This window comes from Armigeres subalbatus, chromosome 2, assembly GCF_024139115.2.
Source record: "Armigeres subalbatus isolate Guangzhou_Male chromosome 2, GZ_Asu_2, whole genome shotgun sequence".
Classification (NCBI taxonomy): Eukaryota; Metazoa; Arthropoda; class Insecta; order Diptera; family Culicidae; genus Armigeres; species Armigeres subalbatus.
In genome coordinates this window covers 256,671,927-256,690,499 of record NC_085140.1, presented here as the reverse complement: position 1 = coordinate 256,690,499, position 18,573 = coordinate 256,671,927, and the positions used below count along the sequence as shown (strand labels likewise).

Below are 18,573 nucleotides of genomic sequence, written 5' to 3'. Positions count from 1 at the left end.
CAATCCCAAACCAATCCAAACCAATCCAAACCAACCAAACCAATCCAAACCAACCAAACCAATCCAACCAACCAAACCAACCAAACCAATCCAAACCAAACCAAATCCAAACCAATCCAACCAATCCAAACCAATCCAAACCAACCAAACCAATCCAAACCAATCCAAACCAATCCAAACCAATCCAAACCAACCAAACCAACCAAACCAACCAAACCAATCCAAACCAATCCAAACCAACCAAACCAATCCAACCAACCAAACCAACCAAACCAACCAAACCAATCCAAACCAATCCAAACCAATCCAACCAACCAAATCCAATCCAACCAACCAAACCAATCCAAACCAATCCAACCAACCAAATCCAAACCAATCCAAACCAACCAAACCAACCAAACCAATCCAACCAATCCAAACCAATCCAAACCAACCAAACCAACCAAACCAATCCAACCAATCCAAACCAATCCAAACCAATCCAAACCAATCCAAACCAACCAAACCAATCCAACCAATCCAAACCAATCCAAACCAATCCAAACCAATCCCAAACCAATCCAAACCAACCAAATCAAATCCAAACCAAACCAATCCAAACCAATCCAAATCCAATCCAAACCAACCAAATCCAATCCAAATCAACAATCCAACCAATCCAAACCAAATCCAAACCAACCAAACCAATCCAAATCCAACCCAAACCAATCCAAACCAATCCAACCAACCAAACCAATCCAAACCAAATCCAAACCCAACAAACCCATCCAAACCCAATCCAAACCAATCCAACCAATCCAAACCAATCCAAATCGAATTCAAACCAATCCAAATCCAACCAATCCAAATCCAATCCAATCCAATCCAAACCAATCCAAACCCAACCCAAACACAACCAATCCAAATCCAATCCAAACCAATCCAAACCAATCCAAAACCAATCCAAACCAATCCAAACCAACCAAACCAATCCAAACCAATCCAAACCAATCCAAACCAATCCAACCAATCCAAACTCTAATCCAACCAATCCAAATCATCAAACCAATCCAAACCAAGTCCAACCAACCCAATCCAACCAACCAAATCCAACTTAACCAATCCAACCAACCAACCAATCTAACCAATCCAAATCCAAACCAACCAATCCAACCAAACCAATCCAACCAATCCAAACCAACACCAATCCAAATCCAATCCAAACCCAAACCTAAACCCAATCAAATCCAATCCAACCAATCCAAATCCAATCCAATCCAATTAACCAAACCAATCCAAATCCAACCAAATCCAATCCAAACCAATCCAAATCTCCAATCCAAACCAACCAAACTCCAACAACTCAATTCAACCAATCTAATCCAATCCAACCAACTGCAAATCCAACCAATTCAATTCAATCCAAACGAATCCTTAACCAATTCAAATCCAATCCAAAACAAATGCAATCAAAATATAATTTAAAACGAATTAAAAACAGATCTCATTAAAATTTGGTCCTTCCTCGTTTTTTTCTATGGCTATGACATTCTCACTAGGAACTTGGCATGCTTTACCCGGACCCAGCAGAGGCAACACAGATTTATATCAGAATCCTTGTTATTCTGTTACAGCCGTTTTTCACAACAGTGGGTTGTTATAAAACATGCACCATTAGTAGTTGTACAACAAAAATTGTAACAAAATCTCTTCGGCTCTTAATAAATACATTACATTAAATATGTTATGATTTTGTTAAAATATAACTCGATGTGTGTTATATAAAAAGTGGTGAAAAATATCTTACACTATAACAAAATTATGTTATTGGAAAAGATTATGATTATCCATAATGTAGGCAATTAACTTTGTCCTGCTGCATCATCAACTTTGAATGTAGGTTCAGTTATACTGAAGTGTAAAATTCTTTCCTTTTTTTTCCAATTCCCCATCTACCAAAAAATGTAGTAAATTTTTTTTCGGAAGAGAAACCTAATACATTGGTGTTATAATCACGTTATGACGATCATGAAATTTTTCTTTCCTCCAATCCTTTGATATTATACAGGTAATTTATAACAAAATTAATACAAGTTTTTAAGGTTGTCAGGCCATTATATTGATACATATTCACCTGTGATAAAATTTTGTTATGACTAACTGGTCGGGTAGGGTTCAATTAGCTTTTCCACGCTTATTAATTGAAAGCTTTCTATGCTTGCCAGTGCATGAGTGATGTGTATCTGTGTGTAAGGCAGTACAACGGATTATGATCCCACGCCTTTTGTCTCGCAAAGCTAACTGGGAAACCCAAATTCAGTCCTTATTCATTTATATTAAATCCAAAATAAAAACCTAATCCAAATTCAATTGATACCACTCCAATATCAATGATAACTCAAACTTTATCCAAATCGGATCCGTATTCAATGCAATTGTTATTTAACTGCTGATCCAAAAATCCAATTTGATTTCAATCCAAAAGAATAATAACTTCAAAATTCAAAAAACCGAGCTAAAAGTCCAACCGGCCAACTCTCATTACCAAAATCTAGATCTGGTCCAGATAACCTAAAGTTAATTAAAAATTATGAACAATAAAAAATCCAAATGGTAAAAGGAAATCTTAAAAATTTGTGATGATAAATTTGATGTACAAAAAAAACTATCTTTACTAATATCACACATATTTATTTTATCCAAAATCCAGTTCAACAAATCATTTCAAACACTGCCAAATAAATAAATAATACTCGAACCTTTGACTTGGGACGACATAATTTACACCTCGCTGCCTTCACATTTTCCCGCCAGTAACTAACTCCAAGCGCAGCTTATCTTCCTTCAACCCGAAACGAATTGCCCGAAGAACAAGAGAAGAGTTCCACTTCAAACACCGCGGATTGGCACAAACGACGGACATGGGGAAAACTTCCCGGAGTGCAAAAGCTTCTCTTGGCACCTAACGTCAAACAACAACAACGTATTCGTCCCTTTATGGTTTTTGCTCTTTGGAGAAGGGTTGAGGAATCATAATTTTGTTACAACGAGCTTATGCGGATAACGAATTGAAAAGCATTGATAGCTGGAACTTTTTTGATGTTGATCAAGCGCTTTGAGATTGGACATAAATTTTACGAGGTGACGTACTGAAGTTGAGTCAGAATTTTACGATTGACGGTATGTAATGAATTATCGGCTATTGTTGCAGCCTCTTCAAATATAAGAATAATTCTACCGATAGGGAATCGATCCATTTTTATTCACCGCAGTTGTCACTGGGACTGGTTATCTCTTCTCGCCCTCCCTGATCGCATAGGAAAACCAGCGACGGAGGCTTACCGAGCTGATTCAGCCGTATTTATTCTGGTGTAGAGTGTGGTCATTTTAGATTAGCACTTGGACCAGAACCACATCGGAGCGAGAGAACAACGCCGACTCCTGCGAAAAGTGGAATGAGTCCACAACACAATGCAGCAGCAGCAGCAATGGCAGAATAATGCTCGGTTCGATGCCCTGCTCTCTGGCGCTGAACCACATTCACTGTTTCTTCATTTCCAGCCTGCTGCGCCCGCCGTTTCTGCGTTTCCTCGAGTGAACGGAAGACCTGTCTGCCCGTTTGATGGCAAGCGCGTGTCTGGCATGTTGCAGGTTCCTATACGTACGTACCAAAGGGAGGATTTGTGTGTCATCGCACCTCATCCTACTGTGGGTTGAAGATTGGAATATTTTGACGACATAATAGTTAGGAATGATGTGGTTGAAATCAAGTGAGTTGTTCAAGCAGAAATGATTCGAATGTAGGTACTATTCAAGCAGTCGATCAAACCAGCTGGAAGATGAAAAATCTAATCATTTTCCGAGAAAGCTTGCCTGTTCCGTACTTCCAATACAAGCGGGAAAGTCAAATAACAAAATGCAATGACTGCTAAATGTTCAATGAGCTATAATTGGAATTTTAAACAATTTCTGAAAAAATGATTTAATTATTTTACACCAGGTGACAAGATTTAAGGTCCTCAATAGTGGGGATGGTTGGAACTGGAAACAGAAAGTATGGTGAGGAAAGTAGAGAACCTCAGGAGGGTTCTTCAGAGTTTCAGAGTTGATATTATGTAGAAGGACTCTTTTGATATACCCAGTGGATTAGTCATCCGAAGACGAAATTTTTATACTTTTAAATTTCGTCAGGTCAGAAAATTCCACCAGAAGGGCCCATAGCGGTGGCCATCCTTGGGGAGAATCTCCCAGCACATGCAATTCGCCAACCGGCTCGTGCAAGAATTTTTGTATGCAGATTTTTCCTCCTCGCTCCAGAACGCATCAGCTTCCAGTAAAGTACATATGTTGAGTGTTCACTCCCCTTCATTGAAAAATTGACGATCACCTCTTTGGTGCTGCTGGGATTACTTCCTGCAGCAAAGTGCGACTCCTCTCCAATTCCAGGCATAAATTATTATGCTTCTTGGGAATGGTAATAAACTCCCCACACAGCCAACCGGAGTCGCAGAGTGCAAGAATTGGTTCTGTGGGTTATAATTTAAATTCTTGCAGGATTTTCCATTATTATTTGGGCATTCTGCGTACGCAATGTAACAATGCAAAATATAGGTACCTTTATGGCTCCATGGCCGAATGCGATGCATAACGACAACGAGCGGTCAGACGATGATGATTCGGTCATACCGCACCGCACCTGATCGGGTAGAAAGTGATTGCGTTGTTCGAAGTCGCTTTGTTCTTCAGTACCTCTGTCCTGAAGGTGCGCGAGCGGGTTCTATAATACATTGGCTTTTGCGGCCGCAAACAATTTGGTAAATTTAAAATTGATATTTAATAACCGATGAGTCGTGATTGATGCAGTGAGAAATCGTTAATATGGGTACGTGTTTCGCAGTTCTGCCGGAAGAGGCATCCCGCACTCGACTGAGGTCGGCGCATCGGGCGAAATCTTGGCATGCGGTGGTGGTGGTCGCTGATGGCCGCCAGGTCAATTAATAGGGAGAAAAAGGCATTGAATGGGAATTGTTCGAAGCTAGTCAGCGTCAAATCCTGTTATCAACTCTCGACCATAAAACAGGGTTACATGGTATGATAAAATTGAGATAGACGAACAGTTTGCGTTCTTCGGAGAGGAGGAAAAGATTTGTTTGCGGTAGATATGGAAATGGAAGGCTCCATGCTGCGATGTACATGGTGGAGACATTTTATCAGTCAATTTAGGGGACCGGCTTTCTTTATCTTGGCGTCATGTAAAAGTATATTACGACGATGAATTTTCTCTCTCGCACATTTCATGAGTTAACTTTTTTGAGGGTCACGTTTCTAGAAAGCCATTAGAAGTACGCGTGGGGGTTATTTCTTCGATTTATAGAGAACTCACCGAAACAAAGGCGATGTACTGCTAATACTGAAGGGTTACGTCAATTTAAATGCTTGAACAAATAATGTCCATAAAATTCAAATTAACGATCAATGACGGTCTTCACTTGTCAATTATATCGAATAGCACTAGCTCGTTTTGAGACAAGTGAACTGTCGGGTACTCTCGTCATATCAGTCCTAGCCTTTGATTTTCATCATCACTTTGAATTAACCATATGAATTAGCATTCTAGTTTTAAAATATTTCAAATAACAATATTGATGAAATGGAAAAATTATCTATCCAACCTTGTCCCATATTGAATATACTCGCATAGCTGTCAAATCTAAATACATAAAATGAAGTTCTGTCCGTCTGACCCTTATAGACTCGGAAACTGCTGAACCGATCAACGTGAAAATTTCTATGCAGGGGTTTCTGGCGTCGAGAAAGTTTCTTAACATACAAATGCAACACAAATTTCTGTACAACTCGAGAACTAATCAAGCAAATAGAACTAAACTTTGCATTAGGATGTATTTGAAGGCAAGAAAAGATTCTGAGTTGGTTCTGGACCTCTCCCCCTCTGGAAAAGGGGGCTTACATACAAATAAAACAGAAACTTCTGCATAACTCGAGAACTAATCAAGCAAACGGTATCAAATTCTGGTATATGGAGGTTTTTGAAGACAAGAAATGTTACTAGGGTGGTAATGGCCCCTCCTTTTGAAGAATCAATGTATGTTAAAGAGGTTCTCCAAATAAAACTATGCGAATGTAGAAAAGAGAGAATTATTCAATTTCAGGCGGAACGAGGTTTGTCGGGTCTGCTTGTAAAACAATCGTAAAGTGTACCCCAATATAGAAAAGACAGACGTAGTCCTACGTCAACATATATGAACCAATTGATTAAAATTCAATTGTTTCGTTATTTAGTTAAGTTGATTCACGATTACTTATCGAATGAGAAACAATTCATCTAAAAATCAACTAGATCATAAAATGTTAGAACTCATGAGGTCATGCTGACATACAAGACTATGGTGGCAGCCAGGTGGAAGGAGCACTTCGAAAATTTGTTAAACGGTGAAAATGAAGGTGACGGTACACCGAAATCCGTCCACTTCGTGAGATATCAATAAAATAAAGTGGTTTGAGGGGAATTAATGTATGAATCATTTATCTTATCTTGATCTTAAGCGCTTGACATAAAAGCTTTCTGGCCATTGTCAGAATTGGAAAGTAGGCTCTTAAAATTAGCATATTATAATTAAAAAAATCAAATCGGCAATCCCTAGCAAAACGCGAAGTCCTCAGGTGCCATTTTGTTCGCATGTTGAATCTAATTGTACTGAAAGTGAGTGTGTTTAAAATCTGCAAATTGTAATTAATAGAGCAAGATCAGTAAAGTATAGCTACTAAAGTGCGGATCGCTTATCATAGGTGCAAATGTATTGTAGCTATTCACAGTGTTAGTTTGATCAATTGGTCTGATCTCAATTCTTAAAGGTTTTGTTAGCGAGTATCATTGTACGGATTACAGATCCCAAGGATTCAAGTCCGTTCATTGTGGACGGTTTTCGATTCAGGAGGTGTTGATTTTGTTCATAATTTTATCATATTTTTCATTACTTTCTTAATGCAATACAGTGCACACAAAAATAGGAGGCCCTCGTGCAATTAGATCAATGATCTGAACGTTCGATTTGCATTCGGATTTGGGCTTTTCTAGATACTCTTACATATACTGAAGTGCTTAATCGTACGGGTTTCGATGCACCACGGTATTGCTGGAGCAGGATGGATAAAGTTTATGACGGTTGGTCAAGCTGTGCAACCACCAACGCTGGACGAGGTAAAGAAGGCTCTAAACGAGCTGAAAGTACGAGACACAGAACTCGACCTTACTGTTGAGGTCGAAATCGTATCTGTCAAGGTACAATTAAGTGGTGGAATTAAATGGGATTGTACAAACTCGTCTTAAGACAAGTGAAGACATTCCACTAAAAAGCTCAAAATAATTTTCTTAATAAACTTTTCAAAGCCAAAACATTTTCGATCACGAATTCCTGGGATAGAAAACACTGTGCAAAGAGGCATATAAGACGATGCTGATTAAGTGAATTCAAGCCTTTTTACATACCACATTGATCAAAACGCCTAATTTTAGGTACTTTTTTTCTCTTATGTAGTTAGTTAGTTAGTTTCTATTTAAAATTAAGTATATTTTATAAAAAAAAGCCACTTTTACCTAACTTCAAAAAAAAATTCCTGAATTTTGGGTTCCTACACTAAACCCCCGATTTGAGTGAAAAGTACCTAATATTAGGTCCTTTTTATAACCGTGTGGGTGCAGTTAACTTCCACAAACGTCAAATCAGAGACTAGCCCGCAGGCAAGCTGGCGGCCATTACCGGTCGCGAAAAACTGGATACGGACCGTCATTTTAAAATCCTAATAGAAAAAAAAAAAACTAATAGAAAAGAGTTCGAAGTAATAGAAAAAATCGAATTAATTTTTCAATTGAGTTAACTGACAGCCCTTTGAACACGTGTATTGCGATTTGAACCTCGCATATGATGTCCAGTATCGCAAAATCCCGTTTTCAGTAGCCTCTTTAAATGTTGACAAATGAGTGCTTTTAGCCCAACCAGGGAAGCCTACCAACTTGATTCTAAATGCTTCTCTAACCACAATAAAACAAAACCGATGCTTTCTATTACAATTTAAAAAAGTAGTCGAAAAGGTCCATACACTCAGGTTTTTTTACACGGTTTGGTTTTAGTCGTTTAACCTTCAGCGTCAATGAAACAATGAGTTAACCCCACGAAAAAATTCACAAAAAATCAAAGAAATTTCAGGGGTATTTCAAAAGCCGTAAAAGTTTAGGTTAACCGAGAAATTAATGAATTCCAACCGCGTAAAAAAAACCTGTGTACTCATAGTCAGTGTCCAATAAGGCTATTATGGGTTTTCGCGCTTGACTGACACGTTTCGTGAAGGTGAAAAAAGCTCCTGATTGAGCATTTTTAGATTCTTGTTGGTAAAAAGTGCAGATACTTATTACTTGAGAACGAATTATTGATATGCAATTTAACAAATTTTAAAACAAAATATAAAACATTTCACTGTGGAAGTAGCAGAAATCAAGAACTTTTGGATATTCTTTGATAGAAAACTCTGAAGAAGGCACTTCAATGGCGCAAACATCTGTTTAAATTAAATTTCAAAAGCGCAAACATCTGCCGGAACAATATGTCGAGTGGAATTTGCGAAACACCATTTCTTAAGTGTTTTCGCTTCTAAACAAATTTCTTCAAAAATTTCATAAAAAACCTTGTTGGAAGAATTCTGTAAAAAATCTTCAAGAAATTTATGTTCATTTTCATAAAAAAAACAAAAAAGGAAGATATTGCAAAGGAGAGATCAACCATCAAGTATCTGCTTTAAAGAAAATTTCAAGTCGAAGAAATTTCTGGTGGAACTATTTAATAAATCAAAAGAATTTTGATAAGTATCAAAAGGAATATAAAATCAAAAAATCTTTTTTTTTGTGAATATTTGTAATGTAAGAACTTTGTAATGAACTTTGTAAAGAACTTTCAAGAAATTGATTGTAGAAGAAGTATCGATACATTTTATAATATAAACTATTTTCACGGAGGAACGTTTGCTTAATTATAAACAAAAAATCTTGTTACTTCGGAATAACTCCTAAATTGACTGACAAAATATCCTCGGCTAATTAGCTATTAAAAAAAACATAAAAGATTTAAAAAAAAATTACTCTAAAAAAATTTTTTTTTGACAGATTTAAAGTATTTTCTAAAATTAAAAGGAATTTCTTAACAATTTCGATAGTTGGAATTCAAAAAAACAACGGAGATTAGGAAGCTTAATACCAAAGGGTTTTACAAATCATTGAAATTTTATTACTTTTTTTTCTATTCAAATCTGTTATTATATCATTATTGTCTCTATTAGCGAGGTTTTCTGCTCTAGACCGATCAATTCTAAAAATATTTTTCCAAAATATAGATCCAAAATAAGTAAAGAAATTTTTAGTCTCGGCGGAAGCGCAAAGAAATTTAGAAATTGAATTTGTTTTTTTTAAGCAACGAACATTTTAGAAATCTAATAGAGAAATCTAATGTGAGATTGAAAGTACATTGGACTAATGGTAATCAAATAGTTGAAATTGAAGCATACAGTATGCAAAATGCAAAAACCTCGAAATTGTGGTTGAATATTTGCATAGCTAAAAGACTATGTTACATAGTTACATTTTTTTTTCTTGAATACCGTCGTGCGGGGTTTCTTTTGACAAATCGGGGGCTACTTTGGACATTTTGAAACAAGAATTGTAACGTAATTTACTATCAAACCGCTATTATTACCATTCGGGTGTCTTGTTGATAGTTGGATGCTATCTTTCTGTTTCAAATTTGGTATTTTTTTCTCTTAATTTTTTCAGAAAATCCAAAATCCAAAGTAGCCCCTGAAATCAAAAGAAGCCCCGCACGACGGTACATTCACTTTATATAAGTGTTGTTTGATACGATCACTTTCACACATAAACATAAAGAGTAAATACAAAATACAATAGTTTGAATTGTATTTTCATTGTAAAACAATACAATATTTTACTGTTAGATTAGGACAGTTTTTACGTTCAACAATTAAATTTCAGAGAAAATAATGCATATTGCAGAAACTGGCTAGAGTCAAATTCTTTTCATATATATAATTCGAATGTTGAACGAAGCTAATTTTTCGCCTATTGTTGAATGCACGTGCATTTCTTATGGGCGTTCAACAATGAAGGCAAGAATTTAGCGTTCAATATTTGGCGGTTTCCTAGTTCATTTGCAATTTAAAGATGTTTTTTTTTTTAAATTTATTACATGATCAAATCCTCTGTTCTTAAACGATTCAAAAACAATTGCAAGAACAGTAGTATTAGAGAAATATGTTGACGTATTACAACCACAGTATGAATACAATATGTGCAATAGGGTGGTTCAAAAAATGATTTTGCTCCACAGTGCTCATCTGATTCTTCATTATGTTTTTTTAATGCTGGTTGCGAATCTTTAGTCATGATCGTTAAACTTCTTTGAGGGCATCACTGAAACATAGTAGACTGAAACATAGTAGTAGTAGTAGTAGTAGCAGTGCAACATAGTAGACTGAATTTTTGTGCTATCTTTCGCGCCACAAGCAGCAATGTTGCCTGTTGAGTGGTTACGCAATTAGCTCCAGAAAACTGATATGGATTAAAATCGATTACTAATTATTGGAACGATTAATTAAGACGCAGTTTTCACAGGGTGAAAGCTCTTGAGTATTCTTTTTAACTATATAGGTTTTCTTTGAACCGGCGCTAAATGGGGAAGCGTCATTATCGGTATAATGAAAAAATAAATTTCCCCATACTAATTTGCATGCAAACTTGGCTTTGTGCTAAATAATTTTTAATCCAAATGAGCCAAATGATTTTGTTTTTAATACGGCAATATTAGCTTTAGTCTGTACATAGTGCAGCGTTTCAACTTGAACTTGAAAATGCACAAAAAAAGTACTTTCAGTATATAAAATGATTGGTAAATTTGCTTATTTTTTATGTGTAATCTTTGGTCCGAACTAGTCCGAATTATGTCCTCCGTGTATTTTTCTTCTACTTGCGTCTCAAATCCAGACATAAGATTTCCAAATTGTCCTGGAGTTTGAATCAAATGGTCTACCGGATCAACCAAGGCCTTCATGATGTCCCATGATGTCCCGTGGAAACAACCCGAGCAGCACAAGTCAGACAAACATCCCAAGGAACATTTTTAGTTTAAAAACGGTCATGAAAACCATTATTTGCTCTACATGACTTCGGTAAAATCACCATAAAACTAAAATGTTTGTAGGGATGGTTGTAGCGATTTGATTATGACTAAATTCGGTCAATTCATAACCATGGGTCATGCCTTTTTGATCCAAAGAACTAAAGTGAATTCGGCATCACCTATTGTTCCATAGCAGATCATCCATGAATATCATTCATCCCTGAAATATAAGTTCTACGGTCAACACGCGTAACCAAAAGGCTGTTAGCTCTTTAAAAAAATGCTCATACCCGTTTTAATCCATAAGATTAAATTGGATACCTCTTCAACAATTGTTCCATTCCAGGAAATTTAAGAAAGTCATGGAGTACAGGTCTTTAGGTCTACAGGATTATTATTTTTAAATGGTTCATCCCATTTTGATCCATAGATCCATATCAGAAACGCATTCAACAATTATTCCATTCCAGGTCATCGAAGAAATCTCTGAAGTCTAGACTTCGTGGCTGAAGACATAGTGAAAGCCTTGATTGATTCGGTAGACCATTTTATTCAATCTCTAGAACAATTGTGAGATCTTACAACATGTTACATGTCAGAATTTGAGACGCAAATCGCAAACTTTCCGAATTCCAGGACAACTTTGAGATTTTACAACACCTCACATGCCTTTATTTGAGATTAGTGAAAGACAAACACTCGGAGAATATAATTAAGTTGATACCTCGAGTGAAGAAACCATGGAAGCCTTGGTTGATTCGATAGACCATTTGATTTAAACTCCAGGACATCCAGGACATCCAGGACTCCAGGAGATCTTACTATATCGAATATGCCTGTTTTTGAGACGTTAGTAAAGGACCAATACTCAGAAGACAAAATTGGGTTGACATTGAGGCTGGGGACATCGTGGAAGCCTTGGTTGAATCTGTAGACCATTTGATTCAAACTACAGGATATATTTCAGATCTTAAAACATCTCATATACATGGACTTGAGACGCTAGTGAAAGACAAATACCTCCAGGAGGGGCATGAGTGGGTTGATACCGCGACTGGAGCCATCATGGAAGCCGTTGTTGATTCGGTAGACCATTTGATTCAAATTTCAGAACAATTTGAAGATCTTACAACATCTCAAATGCCTGGATTTGAGATGCAAGTGGAAGAAAAATACTCGGAGGACATAATTTGATTGATATCGCAACTGGGGACATCATGGAATGCTTGGTTGATTCGGCAAACCATTTGATTCAAACTCCAGAACAATTTGGAGATAATAGAACAACTCATATGCCTACATTTGAGACACGAGTGAACGACAAATACTCGGAAATCATAATTGAGTTGTTATCGTGGCTGGGGATATCATGAAAGCCTTGGTTGATTTGGCAGAACAGTTGATTCAAACTCCAGGACGATTTGGAGATCTTAGAACAACTCATATGCCTGGATTTGAGACGCGACCAAAAGACAAATACTTGAGGACATAATTGGGTGGTTACCGTGGCTGGATACATCAGGGAAGACTTGGTTGATTCGGTAATCCATTAGATTCAAACTCCAGGACAATTTGGAGATATTGGAACAACTTATATGCTTACATTTGAGACGCAAGTGAAAGCCAAATACTCGGAGGACATATTTGGGATGAAACGCGGCTGATGAGTCTAGGGAATACTTGGATGACCTGGAAAGGAACGGCTGCTTAAGGTATATTGAGTTTGGTTTAATAGATCATATGGAGCATGAACCATTTTAAAAAAAGAGATAACAGCCCATCGGTTACGCGGGTAGACCTCAACACCTATATTCCAGGGAATTCTTGTATGACCTGGAACAGAATTTGGTTTAATATATCAAATAGAGCATAAACCATTTTTTTACAATAGATAACAGCTCTTTCGCTACGCTTGTAGACCTTAGGTCCTTGGTTACGCGTGTAGACTCCAGGAAATTCTTGGATGACCTGGAACGGAACAATTGTTGAAGGCAAATGATGAATATACAAAACATCTACTTTGTTCTTTGGGTTTCTAAGAGTGTCAATAATGTTTCAAATTCTTTTTACGTCACGTGCCGTAAAAAGAAGGCCGTAAAACGAAGTGACGTATAAAAAACTGCCGTAAAAGAGGGTTGAATGTATTTAAAAAAATCTCATAACGCTAGTTACATTCAATGCAGAACTACATAAAAACTTTATTAAATCAACCAAATAATCGAAACAATCATTAAACATTGAATCTTGAAATTACGATAGATAGTAAGTTCTTGGCATACACCCGAAAAACAAATCTGACAATTATTGTATATAATCTGGGCATGTACAATTCTGTAAGCTTTTTATACAAATATTGTATTATAAATATAAATCTGTATTATTTCAATAAAATAATTGTATTGAAATAATACACATTTTGTATATGCCCAATTATTATACAGTTTCTGTAAGGTTCTTATGCAGAACTGTATTAAAATCTGCCATCCGCTGGCTGGTTGCGTGTATGAATATGTTTGCCGCTTGTAAAAGTGTTTAATTCTTTAACAGGAAACACTTTTTGTTACTCGAGTCCCAGAGTCATTAGTGCAAATGGCAAACATCTAAAGGAATCTTTGACAAAATGTCGAAGGACAAAAAGTTCAACGATCAAATGATGCAAAAAATTAAATGATCAATGTAAAAATTGCAAAATTATTTCTATGGAGCATTTTGATTTCTTCATGGAAAAATTCTTCTTTTATAATTGCAATTTTTGCTTTCACAAGTAATATTTTTTTGTGGAATTTTTTTAATTGTTTATGGACATTTTGCAATATTTAGAGAAAGGTTATATTTGTTAACATACCCTGCTTATACCCTGATTTCTTAATTGGCAATTTCTTATTTTTTATGGGAAATTTTAATTTTTTTAGTGGAGAGGTTTTCATTTTAGTCGTTGTAAAGCAACTGCCATGATCCATCCATTGGATCCCTGTTCAATTACGATTGTTCTGGTGAGTCACGGAGTATTAACTTAGAAATGTGCGGAAATCATGCTCAAGATCGAGTCAGTTAAGTAACAGCTTAACCATTATCCAAATTTGACAGGTTTAATCATCAAAATTGGCGAATAATCAGTTATTTTCAGAACCATTTAGCGTATGTATTTAAATTTCAAGGAAATTATTCGAATTGGTGGCTTCATCGTACCAGGGTTTACTCCGCCAGTATAGAAAAGTTATATGTTAGCATGAAAATCACGAGTTCAAGTTTGAAACATATTTTATTAAGATGACATATTTCTACGAATAGTCAACACTGCCCACATTAAATCAATATCCTGCAATCAACTCATGAATTCCTATCATTGGGTTTCGGCTTTTCCCAACGTGATGCCTCGTGTGCTGTTTCCAACTGATTCAATCAAGAGATTCAATTGAAAACTGTTTTCCAAACGCATTCCTAGGCTTTCCTGGAAGGATGATCCAAAGCAAGCTGAGCGCTCTGCCGATTACAATCCAGACACAGGCAATGTCCACGAAATTTGTTTTTTTTTATTGCCAGCCATCGGACCGATTTGTCTGATGTGAATCCTGATCAACCAACGCTCATCCAGTCGCCATGGGCATATAATCTGAATATTGAAATTCACGGAAATTCGCTCCTTTCCGATCCTTGACGGATGGATGTGCGTGCCACGAAGGCTGTTTGGAAATGATTTGATGACACCAGGAAATAAAGCCTCCGAGGGATTTATAACACATATATGGCGTTACGCAATGCAATTTTGAACTGACGGGAGACGAGCAGGAATCAGGGTTGTAGCTAAATTAAGTCATTGCTTGCTCATCAGCAGACAAATTACGGAAGCCCGATGGCTTCTTTCATGCACGTTTGCGGAGAGTAATTCGATGAGAAAGAAACCCATTTCTGGGAGATGATAAAATCAGTATATGATAACGATGAATTACACTGGAAATTGAGTCGGAGCACTTCGGCATAAGCAATATCCACCAAAATCTAATCTCAAAGCGAACGGAAATCAAGCTACCAATGCCAAATAAACGTTAAGCAGCATTTTAAGCCAAGGATAACCAATAAAACTTCTTTAGAGAACTTTCTCCCCCATTCAAGCTATATGTAGGCTGCTACTCAACTTGTTTAGAGTAGGTACTCACAGCCATTGCAGATTTATTGCCTGCCACGCGCAACACGAAACCATGCAAACGCATGTAAATTTATTTTGATGAAATTCAGCAAAATTCTACCACCGCAAATTGTGGGCTCGCTCTTGTTTCTTGTCTGGTGTCTATTACCGCTTCTGACATGGAAACAGCTTGCGTGAGGGGTCTGTTCATAAATAACGTAACATTGTTTTTGTAATTTTCTGCATCCTCCCGCCTCCGCGTAACAGTGAATGGAAAATGTAGTTTCGTTTCTAGCAGCGACATTATCTGGCAAACTTAATTTTCTTCCCTTAAAATGCTGCGTAATTTACGCAGACTTGTCCTAACTCCCTCTCGGCCTGATGATTGGGTGCCTTTGGTTCAACCCAAATGGTACCGAATGGCTTTGGTGGTGGTGTTTCCTATTGATCAGTAGCTCTCAAACAGCTTCCAAATGTATGTGGTCAAAGCATGGCTACACTTAGTTTAGATCTCAAACGAAATTAAAAACGCTAATAATGTCCAGAACTTAATTAGAGACATGTTGCTTAGCAAACAAGAGAAGCACGGAGTTTCCAGATGTAAATTCGAAAAAGGCCAATAAAGAAATAAACTATGGGAATCTCTATTTTGTTCTGAAATCTAAATATCTACATTATTTGATAAGATTAGAGAAAACAATGACGACTAGTCCATATGGCCATTACATGGATGCTTCAGATGAGAGAACTTCGTGAAACAGCAGAATAATTTAAATTCAGCTTCCTCAGATATTGATGGTAACATTTCGAATGATAAATCACATATTCAAAGCTTGACTCAATCGAGCCGTACTCCAAGGTTTAAAATCCACTGGACCAACAGCATACGGTAAATCTGTCGCATCGGACAGCTGTAACCCACCGACAAATCTGCCGCCGCATTATTTTTTTTATTATTTCCAAAGCACGCGATAATCGAAGGTAGCTCAACCCCGCCGATATCAAGCGCAGCAAAAGTGGAGAATCGCGCGCTCTTCAAACGGTCGGTCGTTGGTGCGCGCTGCTGGCGTGGTGATCTTCACGCTCAAATGGCACACCGACTTGCGGCAAACATAAGTAAGTGGGTATGTAGGTAAAGTGCATGGCAACCTAACCTAATCGAGACCGGTAATAAACTAATGCTTTATTAACCGCTGGAAATTACCTCATCAAGAGAATGGCAAACTCAAGCAAATTTTATAAATAGTGCACCAAATCAAAACAAGCAGCGAGCCATGGGCACGGGCACTGTGCGCTGTTGCTGTAGTTCGCTCGATGGTATGAAGGGAGGCGCTTTCTGAAATATTAAATTAGTTATGCTAACCTAGAAAATTAAAATATCGAAATCGGACCGCACAGACAGTGACTAAACGTCTACTAAAACGAACAAATTGTAACACAATGAAGGTGCGACCACGCGGCTGTTTCCTTGCACAGTATTGCGAATGTTTGCGGTTCTACTTATATCTTTTTTTTCGCAAACCGCAAACTTTCAACTTTTAAGGTAGTCGGCGGATCCTTTTCGCAGCGGCGGCAAACGGATTATAGGTGGCAATAAATCGTGACGAGGGTCGCAAACTTTTTCTGATGGGTGGTCAGTAGATGTCTAATTTTGGGTCGAATGACTGAGCTGACTTGTCTCGATGGAAACTGCGTTCACAGATAATTAGGCTGCACGTCCATCCGAAGAAGGTACAAAGCCGTCATGATTATGATGGAAAATGATTTAGCAACAAAATAAAAAGTTCTTATTCGCTTTCTTGTGTAAACGAGAATTTAGTTCATTATTCATAAAGCGCCAGCGATGGTGTTTTTCCAATTTTATCGCAATCAAATCCTGATTTACAAGATAATTTCCACCAATGTGAACGAAAATCTGAACTGTTTTTCAACTGATTAGAAACTATCTTTCACCGAATCGGTTGCTTTGTGCGTGGTTCAATAACATCAAATCGACCGAAGCGGTTCCATTAGTGCGGTTGTCAGCAGATAAACCACCCGTGAATGAAGTGGCTTTATCATCCCACCTCAAGGAACAAAAAAAAATCGACCCCAGACTAAGTTCCACCCAAAATTAGCCTAAAGAGAAAAAAAGTGATAATCCAATTCTCCTCGTTGACCGATCCAAATTTTTTGCAAGTCTGCACCGCCGGGGACCGTCATTCGTTCTTTGGCCCAGCTTTGCCAGGACTGGATCGACAACAAACATTTTAGCACATGTATCCAATTTCACGATTCGTCGAACTGCACATACTAATTGCTTCCACAGAAGGCCCATCATCTTGTGATTTTTTTCCCCGGCTTCACATTCAGAGAAGGGCAATGTCTGGGAAGTCTGGGAACTCAAGATATTGAACTGGGCCGAGACACAAAAGATCACTCGGGCTGTTTGTTGACGCAAGTTACAGTTCCGAGCCCGCAGTGCTAATCTTTTCGTTAATCTGCTTTTGTCGTTGAACTGTTTTATGGGGGGGTAGGCGATTTATTGGGAAACGGGGTTTCAACATGTGTTAATAGCAACAGCCGACGAGCGAAACTAAATCAATCGGTCGTTGGTTCTAATTAGTCGACGAGAATCTGCAGACATCGTCAAGGCCATGCTAATATCTGAACGGCCGCCGCCATGCGGTCGTCGACTGCAGCGGAGGACGATGAGAACAAAGAAATTGGTGCAACTTGTAGTATAAACTGTTCACTATATTGTATTTACTGCGCGAAACAACTAATATTCTTGGGACTTGATGGAGATTATGCAGTGCCTGTATTCGAACATATTAGCTCCAATGCGATTGGATACTCAAAACTCACCTTATCAGCCAACGATTTTTTTTGAGCTTGTATTTGGTTCACCGAATGTCATATTTCTTGTAATCTTTATGATTTCAAGATTTGTTTTCAAGTCCTCCATTAGTCCAGAAAATCTGTTAGGAATTTATTAAGCATTCTTTTCATAAATTCCCAAATTTATTTCTTCTAGAATTGCAATGTCTTTATAAATTTGTTATTCTCATAAACGAAGAAATAACACTTGGAATTTGGCTCTTTTAATTTAAATGATGTGAGAAATATTTTTGCAACTTAGCTGACGATCTGGCAGATTGGTTGTGACCTACGTTCGTCATTGAAAACTGGTCAAAACATGGAAAAGTTTATAATTTATACCTGTGCATGGTAGCTAGAATCGTGTTTTGAGCGCGTTTATTTAATAGTACCTTTATTATTCTATTTAGC

General features: G+C 37.4%; 1 protein-coding gene across 1 annotated transcript in view; it reads right to left on the bottom strand.

The window, feature by feature from the left end:
• The window catches only part of LOC134216207 (uncharacterized), a 579,247-nt gene that overhangs the window by 62,730 nt on the left and 497,944 nt on the right, over positions 1-18,573 (bottom strand). The window lies entirely within an intron of this gene.